This window comes from Mustela lutreola, chromosome 14 (assembly GCF_030435805.1).
Source record: "Mustela lutreola isolate mMusLut2 chromosome 14, mMusLut2.pri, whole genome shotgun sequence".
Taxonomy (NCBI): Eukaryota; Metazoa; Chordata; class Mammalia; order Carnivora; family Mustelidae; genus Mustela; species Mustela lutreola.
This window is the reverse complement of record NC_081303.1, coordinates 40,926,548-40,948,945: the sequence shown is the minus strand read 5'-3', so window position 1 is coordinate 40,948,945 and position 22,398 is coordinate 40,926,548. Positions and strand designations below refer to the sequence as shown.

Genomic DNA, 22,398 nt, shown 5'->3' with positions numbered 1-22,398 from the left:
TGAGTCTGATAAAACTCTCAATACTGGTATGATTGCTTTCCTGATACCCTTTTTGATCATGTTCTGGGATTTCCAAAGCTTTCAAAGGGATTTTGTGTGTCTCTTGAGTTTACAAAAAATAAAATAAAATGAGACTTAAGAGGGTCTACCGGGCACACCACAAGAGAGGCCAACATCTTTGTGTTCCCCTGTATTATCAGATCACACACATCCTTTAAGGAAGCCTGGTACACTCACATTTGCCACTTGGTTTCTCACTGACAACAGTAGGGCAGGCCCAGCTGCTCCCAGCAGCTGTTCGGTATAAAACTGCCCAAGCCGAAATGCCTTCCAGCGGATGGCAGTCCCCAGAAACACGAGAGGACAATTGCCACGTCTGGGAATGGAGGCCAGCTCCAAAGGGAGGAAAACCCAACACAGAGAAGTGAGACCTCCCTCCCCCATCCTGTCTTCTGCCTCTTGTAGAGGGAAAAATAACTCTGTAAACCTGTTCATTCCCAGCCTGCCCTCCCGAGGGCTTCACCTTTATAGTGAGCTAGAGGAGTGGAGGAGATTCCTTTCCGCTCCAAATGAATTATCATTATAATAGGCATCTGGGCTGCCTATCAAAGATCCCAGAACCAGGGTAGCAGGCAAGTGGCTAGGGTAAGAAAGAGGAAGGGGAGAAATTTACATGCAGAGATAAGCATGGACAGTCATTAAGAGAACAGGCCTTCACTTCAAAACGACATGAACCCAGCACAGGTCTCCTGCCTGTTAAATATGTACAGTGTGTGCTTATTTGATGATGAAAATCAGACGATGGCTATTTGAATGAAAATGAATTTTAATAAGCTTTGGAGGCAGAAGAAGCAGAAACTCTCCATTTTCCCCTCTATCGCCAGGCACCTTCTTGACCATCATTACCACAAAGGAAAGAATGCTGGCATGCTAATCATCGCGCCGAGAACGCTGCTCGCCTCCTCAGTCTTTGTGGGTGTTCATTAACCTTGTGGGCTCCTCAGCCAGCAGAGTACAGCTGTCCCGGGGACATTTCCATATCCCTGAAGAATAGCGGGATGGCGGGTTAGCCTCAGGGATCCTGCCTATAGAAAAAAGGGGGAGAAATCTCCCTTAGGAGTGAAAGCAAAGGACTATTAGTGGTTAGCACTTACATGGCACGATTGAAAAATTTGCAAAATTTTGCACTTACTTTGCACTTTTATAAAATTAAGTATAATATGGCTATTTATTACTCGTTTTTTATTCTGACAGAGAGACAAAAGAATTGTCCTAGTATTATAAATCCTAATCCCTACCTCTGCACCGAAATGAACACTAAAACAAATACCCTTGGGTCATTTATCCTTGTTGGTATTTAAGCATAGTCTGGGAGCATAGAAATATTCTGGTGACTTTAAGAGGTTATGAAATCTATCCCCTTACTCCAAGCAAAACCACATAAAAACCATCCTGGTAACGACAACAGAATAAATAAAAATACTTTCAAAGAAGTTTCGTTTGAAAACAGCAAAGTTTGTTTGGGAGATGTCCCGGTAACTATTCTTTCCGGACCTTCTCCGCACTAAATCATAAGGTTATTGCTTGTTCCCCACCCCTCTGTGGGCACAAGTCCCAAGTCTATCAGGTCACTGACCCTAAATTAGTCCAAGCTCATCACGCCCGACCTTAAAGCCACCATCATTTCACTTAAACCTTTTGGCAAAAACCCTAAAACAGATTTTACCTCCCCAATGTCCTCTCTAATGGTTCATCAAAATCAGTAAGGTCCTTCTGGCTTATTTTATACTAAACCTGATAAACTGCATTTTTAGGATGGAAAAAAGAAAATATTCCTATTGCCTGGTAATGGACTATCTAATAACTTTGATATCTAGAAGTAAGCATCTCATCAGCAAGAGCTATGGCTTTTCTACAGTCTAGCCACGATGATGTTAGAGATAGTACCATTGACGCTGCTCTCCACCCAAGCAGAGGAAGACAAGAGGATGGTAGATCTTCCAGCAAGCCCTCCCCTCTCTGAATCCTTGCTCCAAATAAAGCAAGTATTGTATTCTTAAAAACATTTGCAAATAATGTTTATTGGCAGGTGCATCTCATAGGGAAAAACTGTACTCCAAAATGGCTGACCAAACCAGCCAGGGAATTCCTGTCCCTGTCTCAAAGCCCTTCTGGATTCTTCTTTCCTACCCTGTTTCCTACGCATGCCCAAAGTACCAAGTATGTGGAACTAGAAGGGTATAAATCCCCCTCCCTGCTTGTGCTCGGGCTCAGAGCTTTGGAGAACAACCTCCTCTGATCCCACTGGTGTTAAATAAACCTCCCATCCCCCTAATCTCCGAGTGCCACTTGGTTCTTCCGCCAGGATCCAGTCCATGTTCCGCAACACGTCAACCATATAGTTCATAGTTGAGGATTTGTTTTATGAGGATTAAGATTTAATCCCTGAGATTCTATCATGTCGTCTTTAACATCTTTTTTTTTTATTTTATTTTAAACTAAAGCTCAGTATTGAATGAAGCAGGAGAGAACAAGCCCAAAAAGATTCCCATAAAAAAATGAAACCCTCACACTCCAAAAAAACTGAAATTAAACTCTACATTCTTTTTTTGCTAGAAAGGTGCTTTTAACAATTATCACGATGTGTTTCATGAAGAACACCTTCATTTTCTCTTGAGCTACTCTTAGCAGCCACAGGCCTGGGGTCCTGGCGTGGGTGGGGTAGGATAGGAAGAAGCCGGGGCTGGGAGGGAAAAGGTCTCAAGCCATTTCTTCCCCATTATCACCCGGTTAAGCTGCTCCAACTCTGACAGCCTAACAAGGTGCTAATGGGCCATACGTTCTAGCCCAGTTCACAGCAGGTTGTTTCAAATGGGTTGAGAAGGTTGATTTGCATTCGAAATCTTCTCTCTCTCACTTGCTTTTTTTGTTTGGCCCCTTGATTTCTACTCCCCAGACACTCTTTCGGAGGTTGACTCAGAATGGAACAAAATCACATCAGTTCAGAATTTGAATTGCCTGACTTTGGATTTTAAATGTGCCCCATTATTTCATCAAGTTGGGGTGGGGAGGGGGAGAGGTGAAGGGAAAGAAAAGAGAGCACAGAGATTTTAAAATGAAAGGGAGAGATGATGACAGATGGATGCAAATGTTCCTTTTAAGTGGAGAGGAGCAGCTGATGTTGAGGCATGAAATTAAATTAGTACATCTGTGGCTGGATGCGTGTCATTCAGCTTCCTGTTTCCCACTCCGGAGGAGTTTGGTTACCTCATGACTAACCGGCTTCCTTTCACAGCGCCATGAATGCTTCCCCGCACACGAGATGGACGCCCTCTCCTGAAAGGGGGCTGCTTGCCAAAAACCCACCACACAGGGCTGGCCCTCCATCCTCATGGTGTCCTACCGACCCTAGAAGGAGGAGTTGGCTCAGTTGAAACTCCAGTTCCTCAAGTCAAAGGGAGACGCAGGGAAATGAAATCAAAGTCAGCAGATTTTCCAAGGAGGCAGTGTTTATGAGTGGCCTGCGGTGTGCTGGGCAAGGGAACAATCTGCTTTTGAAAACCCAGCCAGCTGCGTGCGGGAAGTGCTCAGGATTCGTAAATGTTTACAGCCCTTTCTACGGAGAAACAGGACAGGGCTGTTTCTTCCAGACCAGCTCCTGGGGTGCTCCCCATCAATAATGGCGCTCAAGCGTCCACGTCCCCTCTGTCTGCAGAGCCGTGGTGAAGCTTCAGGGCCGCTGCCAGGAAGGTTTATGGCTCAGCTCAGCTCCTAGCTCTCCAGCTTTCTCCCTTCAGCTTGCATCTCAATTTCCAGTCTCTCACCCAAAAGCTAAAGATCTAAGCCAGTCATTCCTCACCTGCACTGCTGAGGTCACACACCTAACTGACGTTGTATCCAAAGGAGCAGGGGAGCCACGTTACTTAGAATTGGGTACATGAACCTGGTTAAAAAAAAAAAGAAAAAAAATTTTTAAACCAAAAGTTAATTCCTGCGTATTGGCAGCAGATTCAGGAATCACCCTTGACCACTGACCATGGCGGTGTTCTCATAATGGTCCACTTGAATCTATTAAAAAACAAGAAAAACAACTTAAAAATATTATTATGACAGTGGTTCCTTATCCAATCAAAAGAGCCCCCACACTCTCTGTTCACCTGCCAAACTGTTCAGTGGATTTAAAAATTAAGTTAAAAGCCTTCACTATCTTACTGTTCTTTCAGAAATGACAGGATTCAGGGAAAGGGAAAAAAAAAAAAAAAAACACCCTGCCCCCAAATATAGTGCCTTTGTGTCTGGAACATTTTAGGCTGAAGGAATTTAAGAAAGGGTTCTTGCAGGGAGGAATTCCTGACCTTCCCTTGAAGCTGGTCTTAAGACCCTTGTGGGAAGCACCTTCCCTATGCCTGAAAGAGGCATCCTAGCTCCAAGACTGAGTGATTCCAAGAAGAGTCCAAATAAATGAGCGTTGTAGAGCATCTCCTTGTTTGCTACACTTAGCTCATATCCCTGTTTGCCAGAGGGAAGATGGGTGGGGGATGGGCGAGATAGGGGAAGGGCATGAAGAGTATACTTTGATTGATAATGAGCCCTGAGGAATTTTTGAATGAATGAATGACAAAAAAAAAAAAAAAAAAAAAAAACCACTAAAATTTCATTGCCTTTGATCTTTTTTTCTTTTTAAAGATTTTGTTTTTAAGTAATCTGTACACTCAGTGTGGGTCTTGAACTCACAACCCTGAGATCAGGAGTTGCATGTTCTATGGACTGAGTCAACCAGGCTCCCCTCAATCTTTATTTCCTTATGAAAGCTCTTTTATCTTGTAAAACTTATATTAAATAAATGGGTATGCTTCTCTCTAGTTAGTCTTTTTTTTTTTTTAACAGAGCTCCAGCTGAGAACTTCAAAGGCTAAGAAGAAAATATTTGTTTACTCCTCTACAGCAAGCAAAAAAGAAATAAGGAAAAAGCTATGCCCCTTCTATGGTCAGGGAGCAAGAATATCCTGACCGCTTCAAGAACCTTCTAGCTGGACTAAGAATCAAATTGACCTGAGACAGATTAACAGGGGAAAAAATCAAATTTAATAGTGGACGTACAGGGAATCCACCCAGACATGGAAATTCTAGAGACAGTCAGATGAAATGAGAGATAGTTGTCATCCTGAACTAAGAAGAAGGGAGTAGGGGTCTGGGACTTCAAAGGAAAAGAGTGCTATCTTCAGGGAGAATGAGAAAGGGTAAGTGAGAAATGTTTGCTGCGCTACACTGAAACAACGGGACAAAAAGAGGACTCTGCTAGGTTCCTCCCTGTCCACCATGCACAGTTCATACCAAAACATAGTTATCCGTGGTGATAACTCTCTTTCTGGAGCAGGTCCTCTATCTAAATTCTTTGGGGGCAGTTGTGTGGGAAGTAAAGAGCTTTTCCTGAATCTGCTGGGTTTTGATTGCCTTTTTAAGTCCACGTCATCTTCATACTAAAGTGTCCCACCTTGGGGTGCCCCGCTCTTGGCCCCCAACACTACACACACTCCAGCATTTTGCACAAAAGACTTTCTCCAAATGGTGTCCACCTATCAAGGTGCATGAAATTGAAAGACGGCTTGGGTGTTGCATTCATGTCATCTGCTTAGGTTAGCACACACCAAGTGGTCTTGCTTCAGGCAATTTTCAAGTTGTCTTCTCAGATTTCTTACATTACAAACGCACACACCACAAAGAAGAGAAACGTGTTTAACACACCAGGGGGAGAGAAAGAAGAGAGGGAGGGTCCCCTGTAAATCCATGAGTGTGAGCTACTCTTCCTGTAGTCTTTGACCTTACATTGACTTCGATTAAGCCTTACAGCCCAGGCAAACTCCCTGTAGTATTCCCCACAAGAGCACAGCCTTGCGGCTTGGCTCCCCAGAGGTGATTAGCCAGCCAGTCCATAGCTCCTGTTGTTATTCCTTTCCTAGCCAACTCCGTCATTCCCTGAAGCACTTCTGATGTGGTTCTTGGAACTGTCTTCAGTGTGTTAGCACTGAACTGCCCCGAGCAAAATGCTTGGCCCATCTGTGCCAGGAAGATGTTTGCATTGTTGCCCATCAATCTTTATCTCTCCAAAGAAATTGGAGAAGAAAGCACGTCTTATTCCACCGTTGCCAGTGTGCCACACCAAGAATCCTTTGGGGTTGTTCTTATTAAAGGAAAATCAAGCCTGAGTTAGAAAACTCCTATTGCGTTGGTTCAGCAGCCAAACCCAGATGGGTGTAAGATGGTGACGGTTATGAAGTGTATCTTGAGTTCTTTCTCCTCCCACCCCCACCCAGAGCAGAGCATCCCCAGGTCCTAGCACTGTCCCTGCAGAGGCCCACAAGCAACCTTTACCTTTTTTTACTATCTCTGACCCTAAGACTATTTTTTTTCCTTGCTTCCTCCCCCATCAAAATTGAACTTGGTCTATTCAATATCTGTTTTTCTGACTTTTGCTAATGTAATTCACAATATTGCATTGTCCCAACTGATGTGTCAAAGAATTCGAGTCCAAAAGGATGACTCAGATAATTTGGAAGTCCCTGTAGGCCATTCCTGAGGTATTTTTTTGCAAGAGCAACTAGACAGGCTCATCTCCTCTCAGCACAGAAAGGGATGCCAACTCTCCTGTTCAATAGGGATTAAAAAACTATTTGCTGATTTCATTTTATGAATATGGGATAAACCCTTTCATGCTGATTCTCACTATCTAAGGTTGAACCGTACCTAAGGAGACCATGATTCATGTGAAACTGAAACAACTCCAGAGCAAGCAACCGGCCACGTTTTTAGATCGCTCTCAGACTTGACTGTGCATGGGAGTCACCTCTGACGCTTGCCAAAATACAGTTGTGTTGTCTACATCTGGGGAGGGGGTCTGAGCTCCTGCCCTGAGGTAATGCCTCTGGTACTCTCTGGGCCTGCACCTTGATTAGTAACTTTCTATAGGGTGAAGGAGGAACTGGAATTAGAGGAAGAGATGGGGCGATGGAGGTAGGAGGGGCACTGACTCAAACATAGAGTGTGGGAGGCTATGCAGATTCTCAGCAGAAAGGCCGGTTCCATTGGTTTCTTCTTGCATTCATCTACCCTTCATTCCACGTATATTTGTAATTCACCTATTTATTCAACAGAGATCCACCATACTCTTCTGCCATGGACGGTGTAAGTCATTAAGGAAGAAAACAGTGGTCAAGGTTAACATTATTCTCACAAGCACAGAGCTGAGAAAATACAGAAAATAGCTACACGGGGGAGAATAAGTGTTGTATTGACATCTAACAACCAGAAGTATATAAAACAGCCATCAAATTAAATACACTCCAAAAAAAACTCCTGATTTCTAAATTCAAGTTGGTTTTTTTCACCTCTCAAACCAGTCTTTGTGATCACAAGGTAGGATTTCATCATTAGTGTTTGCAGAAGACCTGCTACATGGGGTATATTTGCTTCTCCAGAGTCTCACCTCACAACCTCCCATAATTCAGAAGTATAGAAGAGGTCCCTCCACGGAAGCAGAGTTTGTTTTAAAATCCATTCCTGAATGACTGGATTAATTCATTTAAAAATTGCTGGTCGCGTGCCTACTATACACCAGACTGGGTTCAGTACTTGGGCCTGGAGATGACATTATATAGTTACAGTGCTCAAACACTGTACCTTCATACCTCCAAACAAGTGGAGGTATCTTAACTTGAACTCAATCTAGCTGTTGAAGTCAGGTCATTTTCCTATTTTTTTTTAAAGAGTTTATTTATTTATTTGACAGAGATCACAAGTAGGCAGAGAGGCAGGCAGAGAGAGAGGAGGAAGCAGGCTCCCCACTGAGCAGAGAGCCCAACCCGGGGCTTGATCCCAGGACCCTGGGATCATGACCTGAGCCAAAGGCGAGGCTTTAACCCACTGAGGCACCCAGGCACCCAGGTCATTTTCCTATTTAACAACAGGGTCAAACTAATGGCTTCAATAACCTTACAAAGCATTTCTTATCCAATTGAGCTTGGAGCCCATGATTTGGGGAGACCTGAGGCATAACATAAGGATTATACAACATGACCAAATGGGATTTATTCCAGAAATGCAAAGTAAGTTCAAGTTATGAAAATCAATCAATATAATACACTATATTGGTAGAATTAAGGCGGGGAGAATCCTGATCATCACAATAATTGCAGAAAAGGCATTTGACAAAATCCAACACCCTTTCATGATAAAAACACTCAACCATCTTAGAAGAGAATTTCCTCAACCTGATAATGTGCCTCTAAGAAAACCTCACAAGTAATATCACAATGTCAATAGACTGAATGCTTTCTCTCTAAGATCAGAAACAAAACAAGGTTGTCTGCTCTTATGATGTCTGTTTGACATTGTACTGGAGGTTCTAACCAAAAGAAATTAGGTTATAAAAAGGAATAAAAGTTACTTAGACTGTATATAGAAAATATTTAAAAATACACACATATAACTAGTTCTTATAAACAACTTCAGCAAGGTTACAGGACACAAGATCAATATACAAAAATCAGACAATCTACCCACTTACAATGAACTACCCAGAAATGAAATTAAGATGATTATTTTTATACTACCGTTAAAAAGAATAAAATACTTAGGAATAAATTTTATAAAAGAAATACTTGTTTCGGGATGGCTGAGTGGCTTAGTCAGATAAGCATCTGCCTTTGGCTCAGGTCATGATCTCAGGGTCCTGAGATCAAGTCCCTCATCAGTCTCCCTGCTCAGCAGGAAGCCTGCCTCTTCCTTGGCCGGCTTCTCCTTCTACCGGCTGCTCCCCCTACTTATGTTCTATCTCTCTGACAAATAAATAAATCTTAAAAAAAAAAAGAAAAGAAAAGAAAAGAAATGCAAGTTTCATTCAATGGAAACTACAAAACATTATTAAAGAAAACATTATTTCAAATTACCTATGTAATTTGAAAGATAGTCAATGTTCATGGATTGAAGACTTAATATTGCAAACACAGTAATCCTCCCCTAGTTGATCTACAAATTCAGTGTAATCCCTACCAAAATCCTGCCTGGATTTTTCGAAGAAATGGACAAACAGGTCCCAGAATTTTTCAAGAGACTCAGAATAAGCAGAACAGTCTTGGAAAAGAGAAAGAAAGGTGGGGGACTCACACTTTCTGGTTTTAAAACTACAGAACAAAGCAAAGTTAAAATAACCAAGACAAATATGGTATTGGTATAAATGTCACATATAGATCAATGGACTAAAATTGGCAGTTCAGAAACAAAACTTAAATTTATGGTAAACAGACTTTTGACAAGGTTGCTCAGATGATTGAGTAAGAAAAAAATATTCTTTTTAACAAATGATGCCGAGACAACTGGATATTCACATGCAAAAGTTAGACTACCTTTACATGAATGAAGTAAGAACTTAACCTCATACCACAGAGAAGAATTAATTTAAAATGGATCAAAAACCCAAAGTTAAGAGCTAATTATAAATAAATTATAAAACTCTTAAAGAAAAACATAGGCATAATCTTTCATAACCTTAGATTAAGCAGTGGTTTCTGAAATAAGACACCAAAATATCAACAACACAATTTTAAAAATAGGTATATTGGATGGTGTTAAAATTTCAAACGTTTGTATTTCAAAAACAATCAAGAAAATGAAAAGACATCCCACAAATTGAAAGGAAGTATTTCCAAATCATGTATCTAGGATTTGTATCCAGAAAATAGAGAGAAACCATACCACTCAATAGCAAAAGGTAAATAATCCAATATTAAAACTGGCAAAGGATCTAAATGGGCATTTCTCCACAGATACACAAATGACCAATATGCATTTAAAAATGCTCCACACCATGTGGTGCGGCTGGGTGGCTCAGTGGGTTATGCATCAGACTTTTTTTTTTTTTTAAAGATTTTTATTTATTTGACAGAGAGAGACACAGCGAGAGAAGGAACACAAGCAGTGGGAGAGGGAGAGGGAGAAGCAGGCTCCGTCAGGAGCAGGGAGCCCGATGTGGGGCTTGATCCCGGAACCCTGGGATCATGACCTGAACCGAAGGCAGACCCTTAACGACTGAGCCATCCACGCGCCCCAAGGGTCAGACTTTTGATTTTGGCTCAGGTCATGGTCTCAGTCAGGGTCCTGAGGAGGAGCTTCACATAGGGCTCGGCACTGGGTGTGGAACCTACTTAGGAATCTCTCACTCCCTCTCCCTCTGCCTCGACCCTGCCCCTGCTCACACATGTGCGGACTCTCTCTCTTAAAACCAAAACAAAAAACAAAACAAAAACAACATGTCCAACGCCATGATTCACTGGGAAAATAGAATCAAGACTACAAAGGGAGGGAGTGACATCAGCAAAACAGCAGCAGCGTAGAACTTCTAAAGCTTATTCTTCTCCCAGAAACATCCATATGAACACCTATCTGCACAGGAAAACACCTTCACAAGATTCACAGTTTCTGTGAAGCACAGGAGTAAAGAAGTAAAGGACACTTGGAGGGAGAAGGAAAGAGAAATTTACATCACCCCCACCCCTTCTCCCAAGCCCAGGTAGCCCATTGCAGGGCAACACCTGCTGCATGAAAGCAGGGTGAAGTGAGTGCCTGACTTCATGCAGGACCCCTGAGTCAGCTTGCCCCAGGCTGACTCCCCCAGCCCTGGATGTTCCCTAGGGGCTCGCATAGCTTCAGCCCCCCGCTCACCCTGGAACCTGAGGAAGGGAGAATGGGAAGTGACTGCTGATGGGTACAGCTTTCTTTTTGGAGTGATGAACATGTCCTGGAATCAGTGGTGATCGCTGTAAAACTTACTGAATCATGTATCTTAAAGGGGTACATTTATGGCGTGTGAATTTTGTCTTTGTCTTTTAAAAAAGTAGCACAGGGGTGCCTGGGTGGCTCAGTGGGTTAAAGCCTCTGCCTTCGGCTCAGGTCATGATCTCAGGGTCCTGGGATCCAGCCCCGCGTTGGGCTCTCTGCTCAGCGGGGAGCCTGTTTCCCCCCTCTGCCTGCTGCTCTGCCTACTTGTGATCTCTCTCTCTCTGTCAAATAAATAAATAAAATCTTGAAAAAAAAAGCACAAAAATCATTTTTTAAGATAAGCAAATTGCTATAAGATGAAGAAATTCTGGGGATCTAATGGACAGTTAACAGTACTGTATTATAGACTACTTGAAAGTTGTTAAGAGAGCAGATCTTAAATGTTCTTACTACAAAACAAAACATGGTAATTATGCGAGGTGGTGAAAGTGTTAACTAAACTTACTGCAGTTAATAATTTTTCAGTATATACCTGTATCAAATCCTCACCTTGTACGCTTAAAATTACACAATGTTACATGTAAATTACATCTCAATAAAACTGGAAGACAGGTAGATAGATAGATACATAGATAGATGATAGATAGATAATTGATAGATAGATATAAAGATAAATAGATTTTTAAAAGTAGCTCCATCTTTTTTTTTTTTTTTTTTTTTTTTTTTTTTTTTTAAAGATTTTATTTATTTATTTGACAGAGAGAAATCACAAGTAGATGGAGAGGCAGGCAGAGAGAGAGAGGAAAGCAGGCTCCCTGCTGAGCAGAGAGCCCGATGCGGGACTCGATCCCAGGACTCTGAGATCATGACCTGAGCCGAAGGCAGCGGCTTAACCCACTGAGCCACCCAGGCGCCCCAAAAGTAGCTCCATCTTGACAGGTTAGCCTTAACCAGACCCAGAGATAAAGAAGAAAGTGCAGATGGACCTGCGCTGGTAATTCTACTATCCCAAATGCACTCAAGAGCATACAGCTGAACCGGGTGCTAATCCTTCGATGCTCCTCTGTGGGGCTTCTCATAATAGGCTTGCGGTGGGAGAGGTTTGGGGAGCTGCCATTACAAACAAAAGTCAACAGCCCTGGGCTCTCTGGTCCTCAGTCTCACAATCCCACCCATACCCTTTGATAGGCAGTAAAATTCAGTCAGTTTGACCATTATTAAAAAAAAAAAAAAAGAACCTTTTATTTAAAAAAAATTAAAAACACCTTTTCTGCTTTCATTTCTCATTAAAATGCCACTTTTGAGTCATTTGGAAAGGGTCAGGCTGGATGTTGGCTTTAAAACCTTTGACAGCTACTATAATTGCCTAGAGGTCCAATAACAGTGATTGCTCTCACAAGTTTAATTTTGAAGTTTCTGCCAAGCCATTAGCATGTAGCTGGGCTACAGAAATCACAGGAAATTAGAGGTGAGGAGAAAAAACTAATCTCATCTACCTCTGGACTGTCACCTCTTCCCTGGGCCGGGACAAGTTCTCTTCTAAGCGGCTATTTTCTGGTGTAGTGAGAGGAGTCCTGGGATCTGATTTGGAGTTCTGCTACTAACTAACCACATGGTCGCAGGCAAGTTATTAAACATTACAGTATTTTCTTTCTTTCTTCTTCTTCTTCTTTTTTTTTTTAAATATGAAATGCTTCATGAATTTATGTGTTATCCTTAAACTGGGGCTGGGCTAGTGTTCCCTGTATCATTCCAGTTTTCATATGTGTGCTGCAGAAGTGAGCACTACACACTTTGGTATCTTTAAAAATGGGTACATTGTTGCCTCTTCTGCTCTGTCTTTGTCCAAGTGCCCTCTGACCAAGATTCTTCCATAAATCATGTCTATGGAGCAAGGCAGGCAGAGAGACATCTGCGCAGGAGCGATCTGAATGGGAGCTCCTTTAGTTGAAGGATTCGGCTGGGCAAGCTTCCTGCAGGGAGGCAGAAAGGCATTAAAATAAAACATTGTATCACATGGATCTGGTCCCTTTCAGGAGGGATAAGAGAACACATCTAGAAGACATGTTTAAAGGATGCTCTAATTGTGGCTCAACCATCATGGTGGCAATTTCAACTCTTCCGTAGTCATTTCATCACATCTAGTCCTTTCTTTTGATCCTTAAGAACAATCAATCCAGGAGTTATTATGCTCTCTATTCTACAGATGAGAATACTGAGCCCTCGAAGTTTACATAACTTCCTCAAATTTTACTTGACTGGTCAGTGGCGGAGATGGGCTTTGAACCACAGTTTTCTGACTGTAACACCCATAGTCTTTCTGCCTGGCCAGCAGTTCCTGGGTGTGATGATCACTAAGACAGCCTCAGGTATTATGAGGGTCCACAGATACAGGACCACTGCTACCTCCTATTATCCACCCAGTCTACCCTTAAGGGACTTTTTTGAAATTTCATCTTTAACAAAGAAGGGCAAGTCTGCAGCGCTGGTGTCCAGAATATTCTCACATAACAGTAGGAAACCAAACTTTCTTGTCAGCTCTTAAAGAATGGAAAACTATGTACAAAACCTTACAGAAATTAAAAGGATACATGTGTTCCTTGGCTATTCCTTTTCAGAACATCCTCTGGATTGAGCCCAGGAGGCAACATAGAATAGTGGGCAAGTACACAAGTTTGGGATCAGTATCAGTCTTTGCTAGCTATTTGACCTTAAGCAACTTATTTAACTTTGTTACACCTTTGTTTATTCAACTACACAATGAAAGTAATGTTTCCTTCAAAGAATCCTTACAAAGATTAAACCAGTTTACAATGTAACAAGTGCTAGGCAGGCTAAGTATGAAATAAATTCCATTTTGTATTGCTCTAGCCCACTCTCTTTAGAGGAGAAGGAAAAGGGGTGAAAGGAGCCAAAATCCCCCATCCCTACTAAGGATGCCAGTCAGGAACAGCTCTTCCGTGTGATGATCTAGCAATTAAACGTTGCTTCTGCAGACCCAGCTGTTTCCATGAATTTGCCTCCCAAATCAACCTAGAAATGGCAAGACAAGTTCATGCTACTTCAAAATTAAAGACCCGAATGCGAATGAAAATCCAATTCCATCACTATTTAATGATCACCTACTGTGTGTCAGTCGCTGAAAGATAAAGAGATAATAGGCGGGACACAGCCGCTGCCTTTGAAGAACTCATGGATCCATGGAGTGCTTGATAAGACCATAAATAACAGTAAACAGTGACCATACGAGAAACCTTGTAAGAGAGAGGAAAACTGCCCTGGGCGTTTCAGAGGGGGAGAAGTTACTTCCATTTTGATAAAGATTTCATGGAGGAGGAAAATTCACATGACTTTGACAGATAGGTAGGATTTTTTTTTTTAAAGATTTTTTCTTTATTTATCTGACAGAGATCACAAGTAGGCAGAGAGGCAGGCAGAGAGAGAGGAGGAAGCAGGCTACCTACAGAGCAGAAAGCCCGATGCGGGACTCGATCCCAGGACCCTGGGATCATGACCTGAACCGAAGGCAGAGGCTTAACCCACTGAGCCACCCAGGTGCCCCAGATAGGTAGGATTTTAGCAAGTGAACAGAGTGGGAGAAGATGTCAAGAGAACATTCCAGGTGGAGGGGACAGCAACAGGCAAGACGTGGAAGTGGAGCACTGATGTCTGGACTGGGAAGCATCAAGGAGCCACCTGGCCTGACACTAAAGCAAGAGATACACACGCATAAGTAGTGGGAGGAAGGGCAGGGGACGTGGTGGCCCCATGGCCAAAGCTCTCGGTTCTCGGTGTGGAGGAAGGCCAGAGCTTCACTTGGTTTTAATATAAAGAGTCGATGAAGCATTTTGAACAGAAGGCAAGATGATTAGAGTTTGATCAGAGTCACCTGTCTCGGGAGGTGATGAGGATTAATTGAGTCAAATCAGTAAAGCTCCTAACAAGAGTCAACAGGTGCAAAATTAACTCCAGTTCTCGTCTCCCTTCTCGAAGCACCCAGAAAATCTATTGTTTCTGAATCAAGTACCTGTAGCCGAGGGGGGAAAAAAAAAAAAAAAAAAAAAAACGGGCCTAGAGTCTCGTCAGGACTCTCTGCTGGCTGTGAGTTTCCTCTTCCTTCCCAGAATCCAGCTAAAGAAGGGTAGCCCTGTGACCCAGATCTAGAAAATCCCTGGAGAAAGGCTAAAAGATAAGCTGTTATGACCTCTAGCTATTTCCTGCAGCCTGAGAAAAGCAGGATTGCACACTTTCTGCAGCCGAACTCACACTCCCTGCTAAACGCCTGCCTGCAGGAAAGCTGGCCCCGCTCTCATCTTTGTTAATATCTCTTTAGAGGCTCATTTGGACTGACCAGCCAGTGTCACTTGGCATTCAGGAAGTGTGCCTCCCCTCCCCCTCTCCACGGCACTGAGCTCAGAAGGATGATTTGGGGGTTTTGTAGGCTTTCATTTTTCCCTCTCTCCCCTTCTCCTGCTGGCTGGGAGTCTTTTCTTCCTGATAAGAACCTTCTAGCAGCTTCATCAGAGCCATTGTTAAGAGAAGGCGACTCTTCTCACAATGGATACCTGATGACTTCTCCTTTCTGCAGACAAATCAGTCCTTGAAAAAGGTCTCATTATTGCTCTGGTGTCATTATTCCAAACTCAGTGGCTCAGGGCCCCTCCCTCCACCCCCACGGGGGTGGGGGGATAAGGGGGTATTGGCCAGGGAAGGGCAGAAGGAAAGAAAAATCCAGTTTCTTGCCATTCACTTTTTTAAAAGGTGCTGTGAAAATCTTTCCCCACTAATGGGATTTGAAGGAGACCCAACTTCGTTTTTTTTTTTTTTTTTTAAGATTTTATTTATTTATTTGACAGAGAGAGATCACAAGTAGGCAGAGAGGCAGGCAGAGAGAGAGAGAGAGAGGAGGAAGCAGGCTCCCTGCCAAGCAGAAGAGCCCGATGTGGGGCTCGATCCCAGGACCCTGAGATCATGACCTGAGCCGAAGGCAGCGGCTTAACCCACTGAGCCACCCAGGCGCCCAAAGGAGACCCAACTTCTGCACTTGGTACCCTCCCTCACACATTATGGAAAAGTCCTTTGCAGACTCAGAGGTTAACTGCGTTTTTCTGGGGTGTCTCCTCTGCTGCTAACTCAGGATATTTCATCTCCTCAGAGATCAAAATGCACTGACCTCTACCCTTCAAGCATTTCACAGTGGCCTAAAATCGAAAAACCATTCTTTCTTTTCCCTGTCCTTCTATGGAGGTTCCCTCTCCTTCTGCTGGCAGGCCTACAGGCTAACGTCTGTCTGCACACTCAGAAAATCAGGAATTAAGATAAGAGACCATCATGGTTAAGGCCCTGGGACAGGCACAGTAAGGGATAAATTACATCTCAGCCTGCTGGGTCTTACACCCTATGTCCCAGGGATCAAGGACAGGCACTTTCATTATAAAGGCCCATGAACTTCTCACCTACCTGATCTGCCTGTGATGCCCTCCAGGCAACAGACACTCATACCAGGCATTAATTTAACTAAAGCTACTTATCAGAGAGTATTTAAGTCTAGATATCCTGACCCCATTTTCCCCAAGTTTCAAGACTAAACCCTAATGAATAAGTTTCATTAGAGGCAACCTTTGGCCGCCTCTTGGAAAAACGGAAATAAAGTAAAGCATTTCAGGCAGAACTAGAGAAGTGAACATACAGATACTCACTGATAAGGGGGCAAATGTATTGGTCAGCAAAAAAAGTTAAGCTCGGGGTCTCCAACCATAGATGAGGGAAGAACAAAAAGAGAGAGAGGGAGAGATTTCATGTTATAACTGAATCACTTAATGGAAAAGAACAAATACTCCCAATTTTGCTAATATCGACCTTGAAAGTAAGGATTCAAAAGGATGACTGGGTGATTTTGAACCGAGTTAAAGGCACTGACTTCAGTAAGTGAACACAGGACGGCAGCATGGTTTTGCTCATGGAAGCACATCCCTCCCCCTGCCTCCCTACACCCCTGTCACTCTCAGCAAGTGAACAGAGACAACTCTCAGCTACCTGTGACAAAGTAAGGGGCCCTATATCTTCTTGAGACTATACGGCCTCTTCTGTAGGAAGCGGAGCTTTGCCCTTACAATCTCTCCTTCTCAACTGTTGTGTTCAGTGAGTGGCATCTCTTCTCATACTGAGAGGCTCCTTCACTTGGTTCCTTATTCTGAGCTACATTTTGATAAGCTGGGGTCACTGAGTAAGTGACACTTTACTTTAGTCCTGTTGAAGATTAATATCCAAGTGCTTAAGGGGCTTTCCCTTAAGCAAATGACCCATTTCACAGGGGTTTCCCTTAGATTCACAAAGAAGTTCTACAGATTCACTAGATATAAGTAAAACAAGGACAAGGCTTAAGGCCACCACCTACTCTTCTAGCCCCTCACATAGGTTGAAATGAAAAACTAACAATCAGGAAAGAAGATGTCTCAGTGGTTTAGGAAGGTAGCTAGCTAATTTTCTACCCTGTTAAGACAATCCACTTCAAGGCCCTACTTCCTGGATCATATTCTCTAGGGAATGGTTGAGGAGGAGTGGGAGTTTCCAGGCCAAGTTTATGGGCGTTCAAGGCTTCCTTTAAGAAGACTGTTGAGGGACGCCTGGGTGGCTCAGTTGGTTAAGCAGCTGCCTTCGGCTCAGGTCATGATCCCAGCGTCCTGGGATCGAGTCCCACATCGGGCTCCTTGCTCAGCAGGGAGCCTGCTTCTCCCTCTGCCTCTGCCTGCCATTCTGTCTGCCTGTGCTCGCTCTCTCCCCCCATCTCTCTCTGATAAATAAATAAATAAATAAATAAATAAATAAATAAAAAGAAGGCTGTTGACTCTTCTTTTCTGTGATACCATTATGGCACAGAATGACAATACTGCCAAGAACTTCATGTCTTTTCCCCACTTGCAGCACCACCAACTGCTACTAAGTCCTGGGCACATGCAGGCTGGTTCTCATTAAGACATCTGCTGTGCCCTTTAGTGGCATCTGTGGTCTTGAGCAGATCTTTGTTGGAAAAAGGTGAGGCACTGTACTGAGAGTCTAATCGCAAACATTTTCCTTATTGGACTCCCAGATGCAGAGAACATTCTCCGAGATCACTGCAGACTGGAGCCCTGCATGCTCTCTCTTTCAATGTATATACCCAAGAATTCAGGGCAGCTCCTAAAAACCTTGTATTCCCTTCATTTGTTTTCCACTGAAGACCAAGAGTACACATGCAATAGAAATTCTAGAACTCATCGGGGACACATAGGTCTCCAGGATAAAGAGGTAAAATAACATCTAACTGCATGGGTGGCAGAAACTGGTCATGGCTCACAGCTTGGTTTCTTCTCCTGGCCCATCTTCAGTTGGGTTTGGCCAGTGACTGAGTTCTAAGCTCCCGGAATGCACAAAGAAACGGTGGATACAGGACACCCCAAACTCCCATGTTTGCTCTTCCACTCTGTTTTCTGTTTCCCACTTCCAAGCCACATGGAGAAGCATGGCGGAAGTAAAACAGGAGCACCACCCACTGAAGAACACGTACATTGAATGGTGACGGAGTGAGAAGTGAACCCTAACTGCGGTAAAGCCACCGAGCTTTCGGGCTGGTGTACTACAGCAGTGAGGATTACTCGGCCTAACTAGTGCAGTGATCCTTGCTCGGTTTTCAACACAGCATGCTGGTAAGAGAAACAGTGATACATATAATCAAAATAAAGAAATAAATAAAATAAATAGAGAAGATAATTGAAAGGGAAAAAAAATCACAAATTCTTCTCATGTAAAAAAACGAACAAACAAACAAAAAAAGCCAAAAAACTTGTCCTTGCTTAATGGTCCAAACCCAAGCGGACCATCCCAGACAGGGCTGCTAAGCACATGGTATGCTCATAATGGTGATCATTACAAAACCAGTACAGACAGTCCCCAACTTACGATGATGGTTCAGCTTACCATGTTTCCACTTCATGATGGTGCAATAATGATATGCATTCAGTAGACACTACAATTCAAATTTTGAATTTTGATCTTTGCCCTGGGCTATCAATACGCGAACTAGGCTCTCTCGTGATGCTGAACAGGGACAGCTCCCAGCCAGCCCTGTGATCACAAGGGTGAACAACCGGTACTTTTACAGCCATTCTGTACACAAACAACCATTCTGTCTTTTCCTTCCAGTACAGTGTTCAATAGTTACAGAAGATATTACATAAGTAATTACATAATAGTTACATAAGATATTCAACATGTTATAAAATAGGCTTCCTGTTGCATGATGACACCCGACAACACCAGACTAGGCTAAGCTGAGCTATGCTGTCCAGTAAGTCTGGTATGTTAAGTGCATTTTCTACTCATGATACTCTCAATTTATGATAGGTTTATTGGAACGTAACCTCATCAAAAGCGGCAAAAGATCTGTGTGTGTTTTTCTGGGGAAAAAAAAAGTCTCCTCTGTGATAAAATTACACGTGCAAGGAGGTAACAAATCTTCCATGAATCAAACTTACAGAAGAAAAGTTGAATAACATATCACACTCATACACTAGCATAAGCCATAGAGAAATTATTAGAAACACTGCACAATATTCTGTATTTCAAAAGAAGTATCTGAATTGTATCAACGGATAAACATTACTGAGCTGTCAGAATTTCTCTTCAACAATCTCGTCAGTAGGATCTGACCTTTGTCCAATGGTGACAATAAGGAAAATCTGCTTGACCATCTGGCAGGGACACGCTGGTGGGCCGGCCTGCCCTCGGTGGGTACAGGCTGGAGGACATCTGAGTTGTCTTTAAACCCTGAGAGTTTGTGTCCTAGGAAAGGAGCCAAATCTCCAAATTCCTTCAGATTTACATAATTACCAAATCTTCGGTTTTACAAATGCTATTTTGGGGGCTTCCTGGAATGATTTCGTGACTTATTTTGTGAACATCCCCATCTAAATACGTCAAGTGAAAACAACAACAGCACACGTGTGCCATGAAATGAGATTCTTCTTAGCTATTTCCTTGATGCTCTTCTGGAAAATCTCATTCTACTGACTGTGTATTACCTGGGCTCTTAGAAACTCAGGAAGGGAAGGAGGATGGGAGACATGTGGATTCTTTCATCCTGAAAGAGCTATCAGCATTTCAAAAGCGGGAAGGTCTTTCTACAACTTCCTGATATATCTGGGAGGGGAAAATGCATTCCAAATAAAGTAAATGGTTAAGAACTAGTGTTAATTGAAGATCAATCAGAAGTTAACCTACATTACATCTGAAATTATGGTGCTAATTGATGGAAAGCTTGGATTCAATTTAAAAGCAGATGGTTCACATGCAAATTTTCACAACTCAAGTAATATAAAAGATTTAGGTAGCCTGCCATATTTGTTTACCCTTTCAATATCCAGGAATGGACACCCTTCAAAGACATACTTGTGAACAAAGGAAACATCCTCTCTCATTCTGTTGGCTTAATTTCAATGGGTGTGTATGTTGGGGGATGAAGGTAAGGTAGGGGCAGCGTTTGGGCAGGGAGGAGATATATACAGATTATCAAACATAAATTGCCAGCAAGCTTTCTGTTTAGCGGCTGTAGCACACCAAATCTCTGTTCCCAGCGAGGAGAAATTTGCAGACTGGTCGCATTCGTCACCAGGAAAAGCCCTGGATTTTATGCTGCTGTTGTGTTTGGTGGCTTGTTTTAATTAGGGACCGGGAAATTGATCAGCTTTAGCCTACCAAGCACGGACTCAGGCTTAGGTTCTTATTTCCTTTTGCTGCCGTTTCCAGGATTAATTTCTACAATTCTTCAGCTGCATCAGCACTTTGACCCTGAGTTCACAGGAATCCAAAACAGCTGGTTAAGCTGGTCAATGCAAACAAGCACATTAATAAAATAAAGTCAGGAAAATCACTGTTTCTGTCAAAAAGTTGATCTAAATGTGCTACAAAGGGCTTCAAGTGTACCCGCTTTGAGGAAAGCGAACAGCTGTGAAGAGAATTCACTCTGAAGGCATCTTATCTAAGGCAAAATTTAAGATAAGACAAATGGTTTTAAAATGTCCCTATCTCAAAACCCTAAAGAGCCTTTGGCACCATTTCCACATGTGTCCTTTTAACAGTGAATGAATTTAGCATTCTGTAAACACTTGCCTGTATTACTGCTCTCCACCCCAACACAAAGACACACCAACATGACGAAGCTGCTAGTTTTAGATGCAAAGATCGCACTCTTTCCTTAACAGATACATTCATTGTTTAATGGAACCCATTATTTCGGAAGCCAAGAAGTCCTTTAGTTCCTAAAGATGGTATCAAGTGTGATGCTGACTGCATTTCAGAAAACACTTGCATGCACGTGGCCTGGAATTGAAAGCAAGAAAAAAGAGAAGGAAAAGAAGGCTCTAAAAGGGAAAGGTCTGACCCAAGGGAGGAAGGAATGCTCTATACTGATTGGCCGATAAGAAATAAAACCCACACCACCTATAAAGTGCGGCCAGACGCGAAGTGGATGGTTGCGAGGTCTCTCTGACTGTTGAAACATGTGAATGAACCTGCAACAAGTCACCGGTGCTCAGTCAGAGAGAGCAGCCAGTGGCTGAGGACGAAGGGGCAGGGCTGCGTTGGCAGCTCCAGCCAGACACATGGGACATCCGCCAAGCCCCTCTCCCTCTCTGGGCCTATTTCCTCACCTATGGAAAAAGGACATTCATCAGGATCCGAGTTGCCCAACACGAGTTGTCAGATCTCCAGCCACACAGGTGAGCATGGAAGGTAAAAACAAAACAAAAATATCAAATGAAATGAAACGAGTCTATGTTCAAAGAACTTGAGGCAACACGGGGTCCAACCAGGTCAAACAGGTGTCTTTACGGCAGACCCTCTCAGCCTTGCTGGCACTCATCAGTACACCACACTGTGATCTTCTGGGCACATAGTAATGTTCTAGCTCTTAATTACGTACCGCCCACGCACGTCCTCCAGCGGGCAAGAGCTGTCCCCTGCACGGTCTTCATTTACAGGAGCTCAGCTTCCGCGCCCATACTCGGAACCGTCTTGTCCTTCTGTTTCTCTGATCTTGCACTGGCCTTCCTCATCGATCACTTGCAAGTTCACCTGACTCTCACAGAGAGGATCTCTTCCTATGCCCAGATGACAGCTGAGAAAGATGAGGTTCAGCGTGGGTAAGTGACGAGCCAAGCAGCGAATACTGGGCAGAGTTAAGACTTAAACCCAAGACCTTTGACCAGAATCCATTCGTGTGGCTTTCTTTCTGTGTTGTCCCCTCCAGTATCTGTGGGAGCCACTGAGCGTTGAACTTGCCTTGATTGCCTGAGTGCTCACCGTTCCCAACACAGGGCTAGGCACACGGATGTTCACTTGCTGAGGGACTCTTCTCCTTTCTCTCTCTCTCTCTCTCAATGCAGCTTTTACGCGTAGCTCGTGTGAACTTCCTTTCAGCCTCATATATTGATTTTTTAGGAAATCCACAAAGTCCCCAGATAAGAGAGAATACACAGGAAGACAAACATCAGACACAAAATAGCTAAAGGACATTTGCTTTTAGAATAGTCTAGAGTGGCTTCATTTGGCCAGATAAATGTTTTCACTTTAATGGGAAGCAAAGACTCAA

The 22,398-nt window shown here is 43.1% G+C and overlaps 1 long non-coding RNA gene and 1 other non-coding gene across 2 annotated transcripts; both read right to left on the bottom strand.

The window, feature by feature from the left end:
• Nucleotides 1-851: 851 nt before the first annotated feature.
• LOC131814814 (uncharacterized) lies at nucleotides 852-22,173 on the bottom strand. The gene is made up of 3 exons (XR_009347465.1): nucleotides 21,458-22,173; nucleotides 3,860-3,943; nucleotides 852-1,112 (listed from the first exon to the last, which is right to left on the bottom strand). It is a non-coding gene; the product is annotated as an uncharacterized LOC131814814 (long non-coding RNA).
• LOC131815397 (U6 spliceosomal RNA) lies at nucleotides 12,452-12,558 on the bottom strand. Its single transcript, XR_009347710.1, has one exon. It is a non-coding gene; the product is annotated as a U6 spliceosomal RNA (small nuclear RNA).
• Nucleotides 22,174-22,398: the final 225 nt, after the last annotated feature.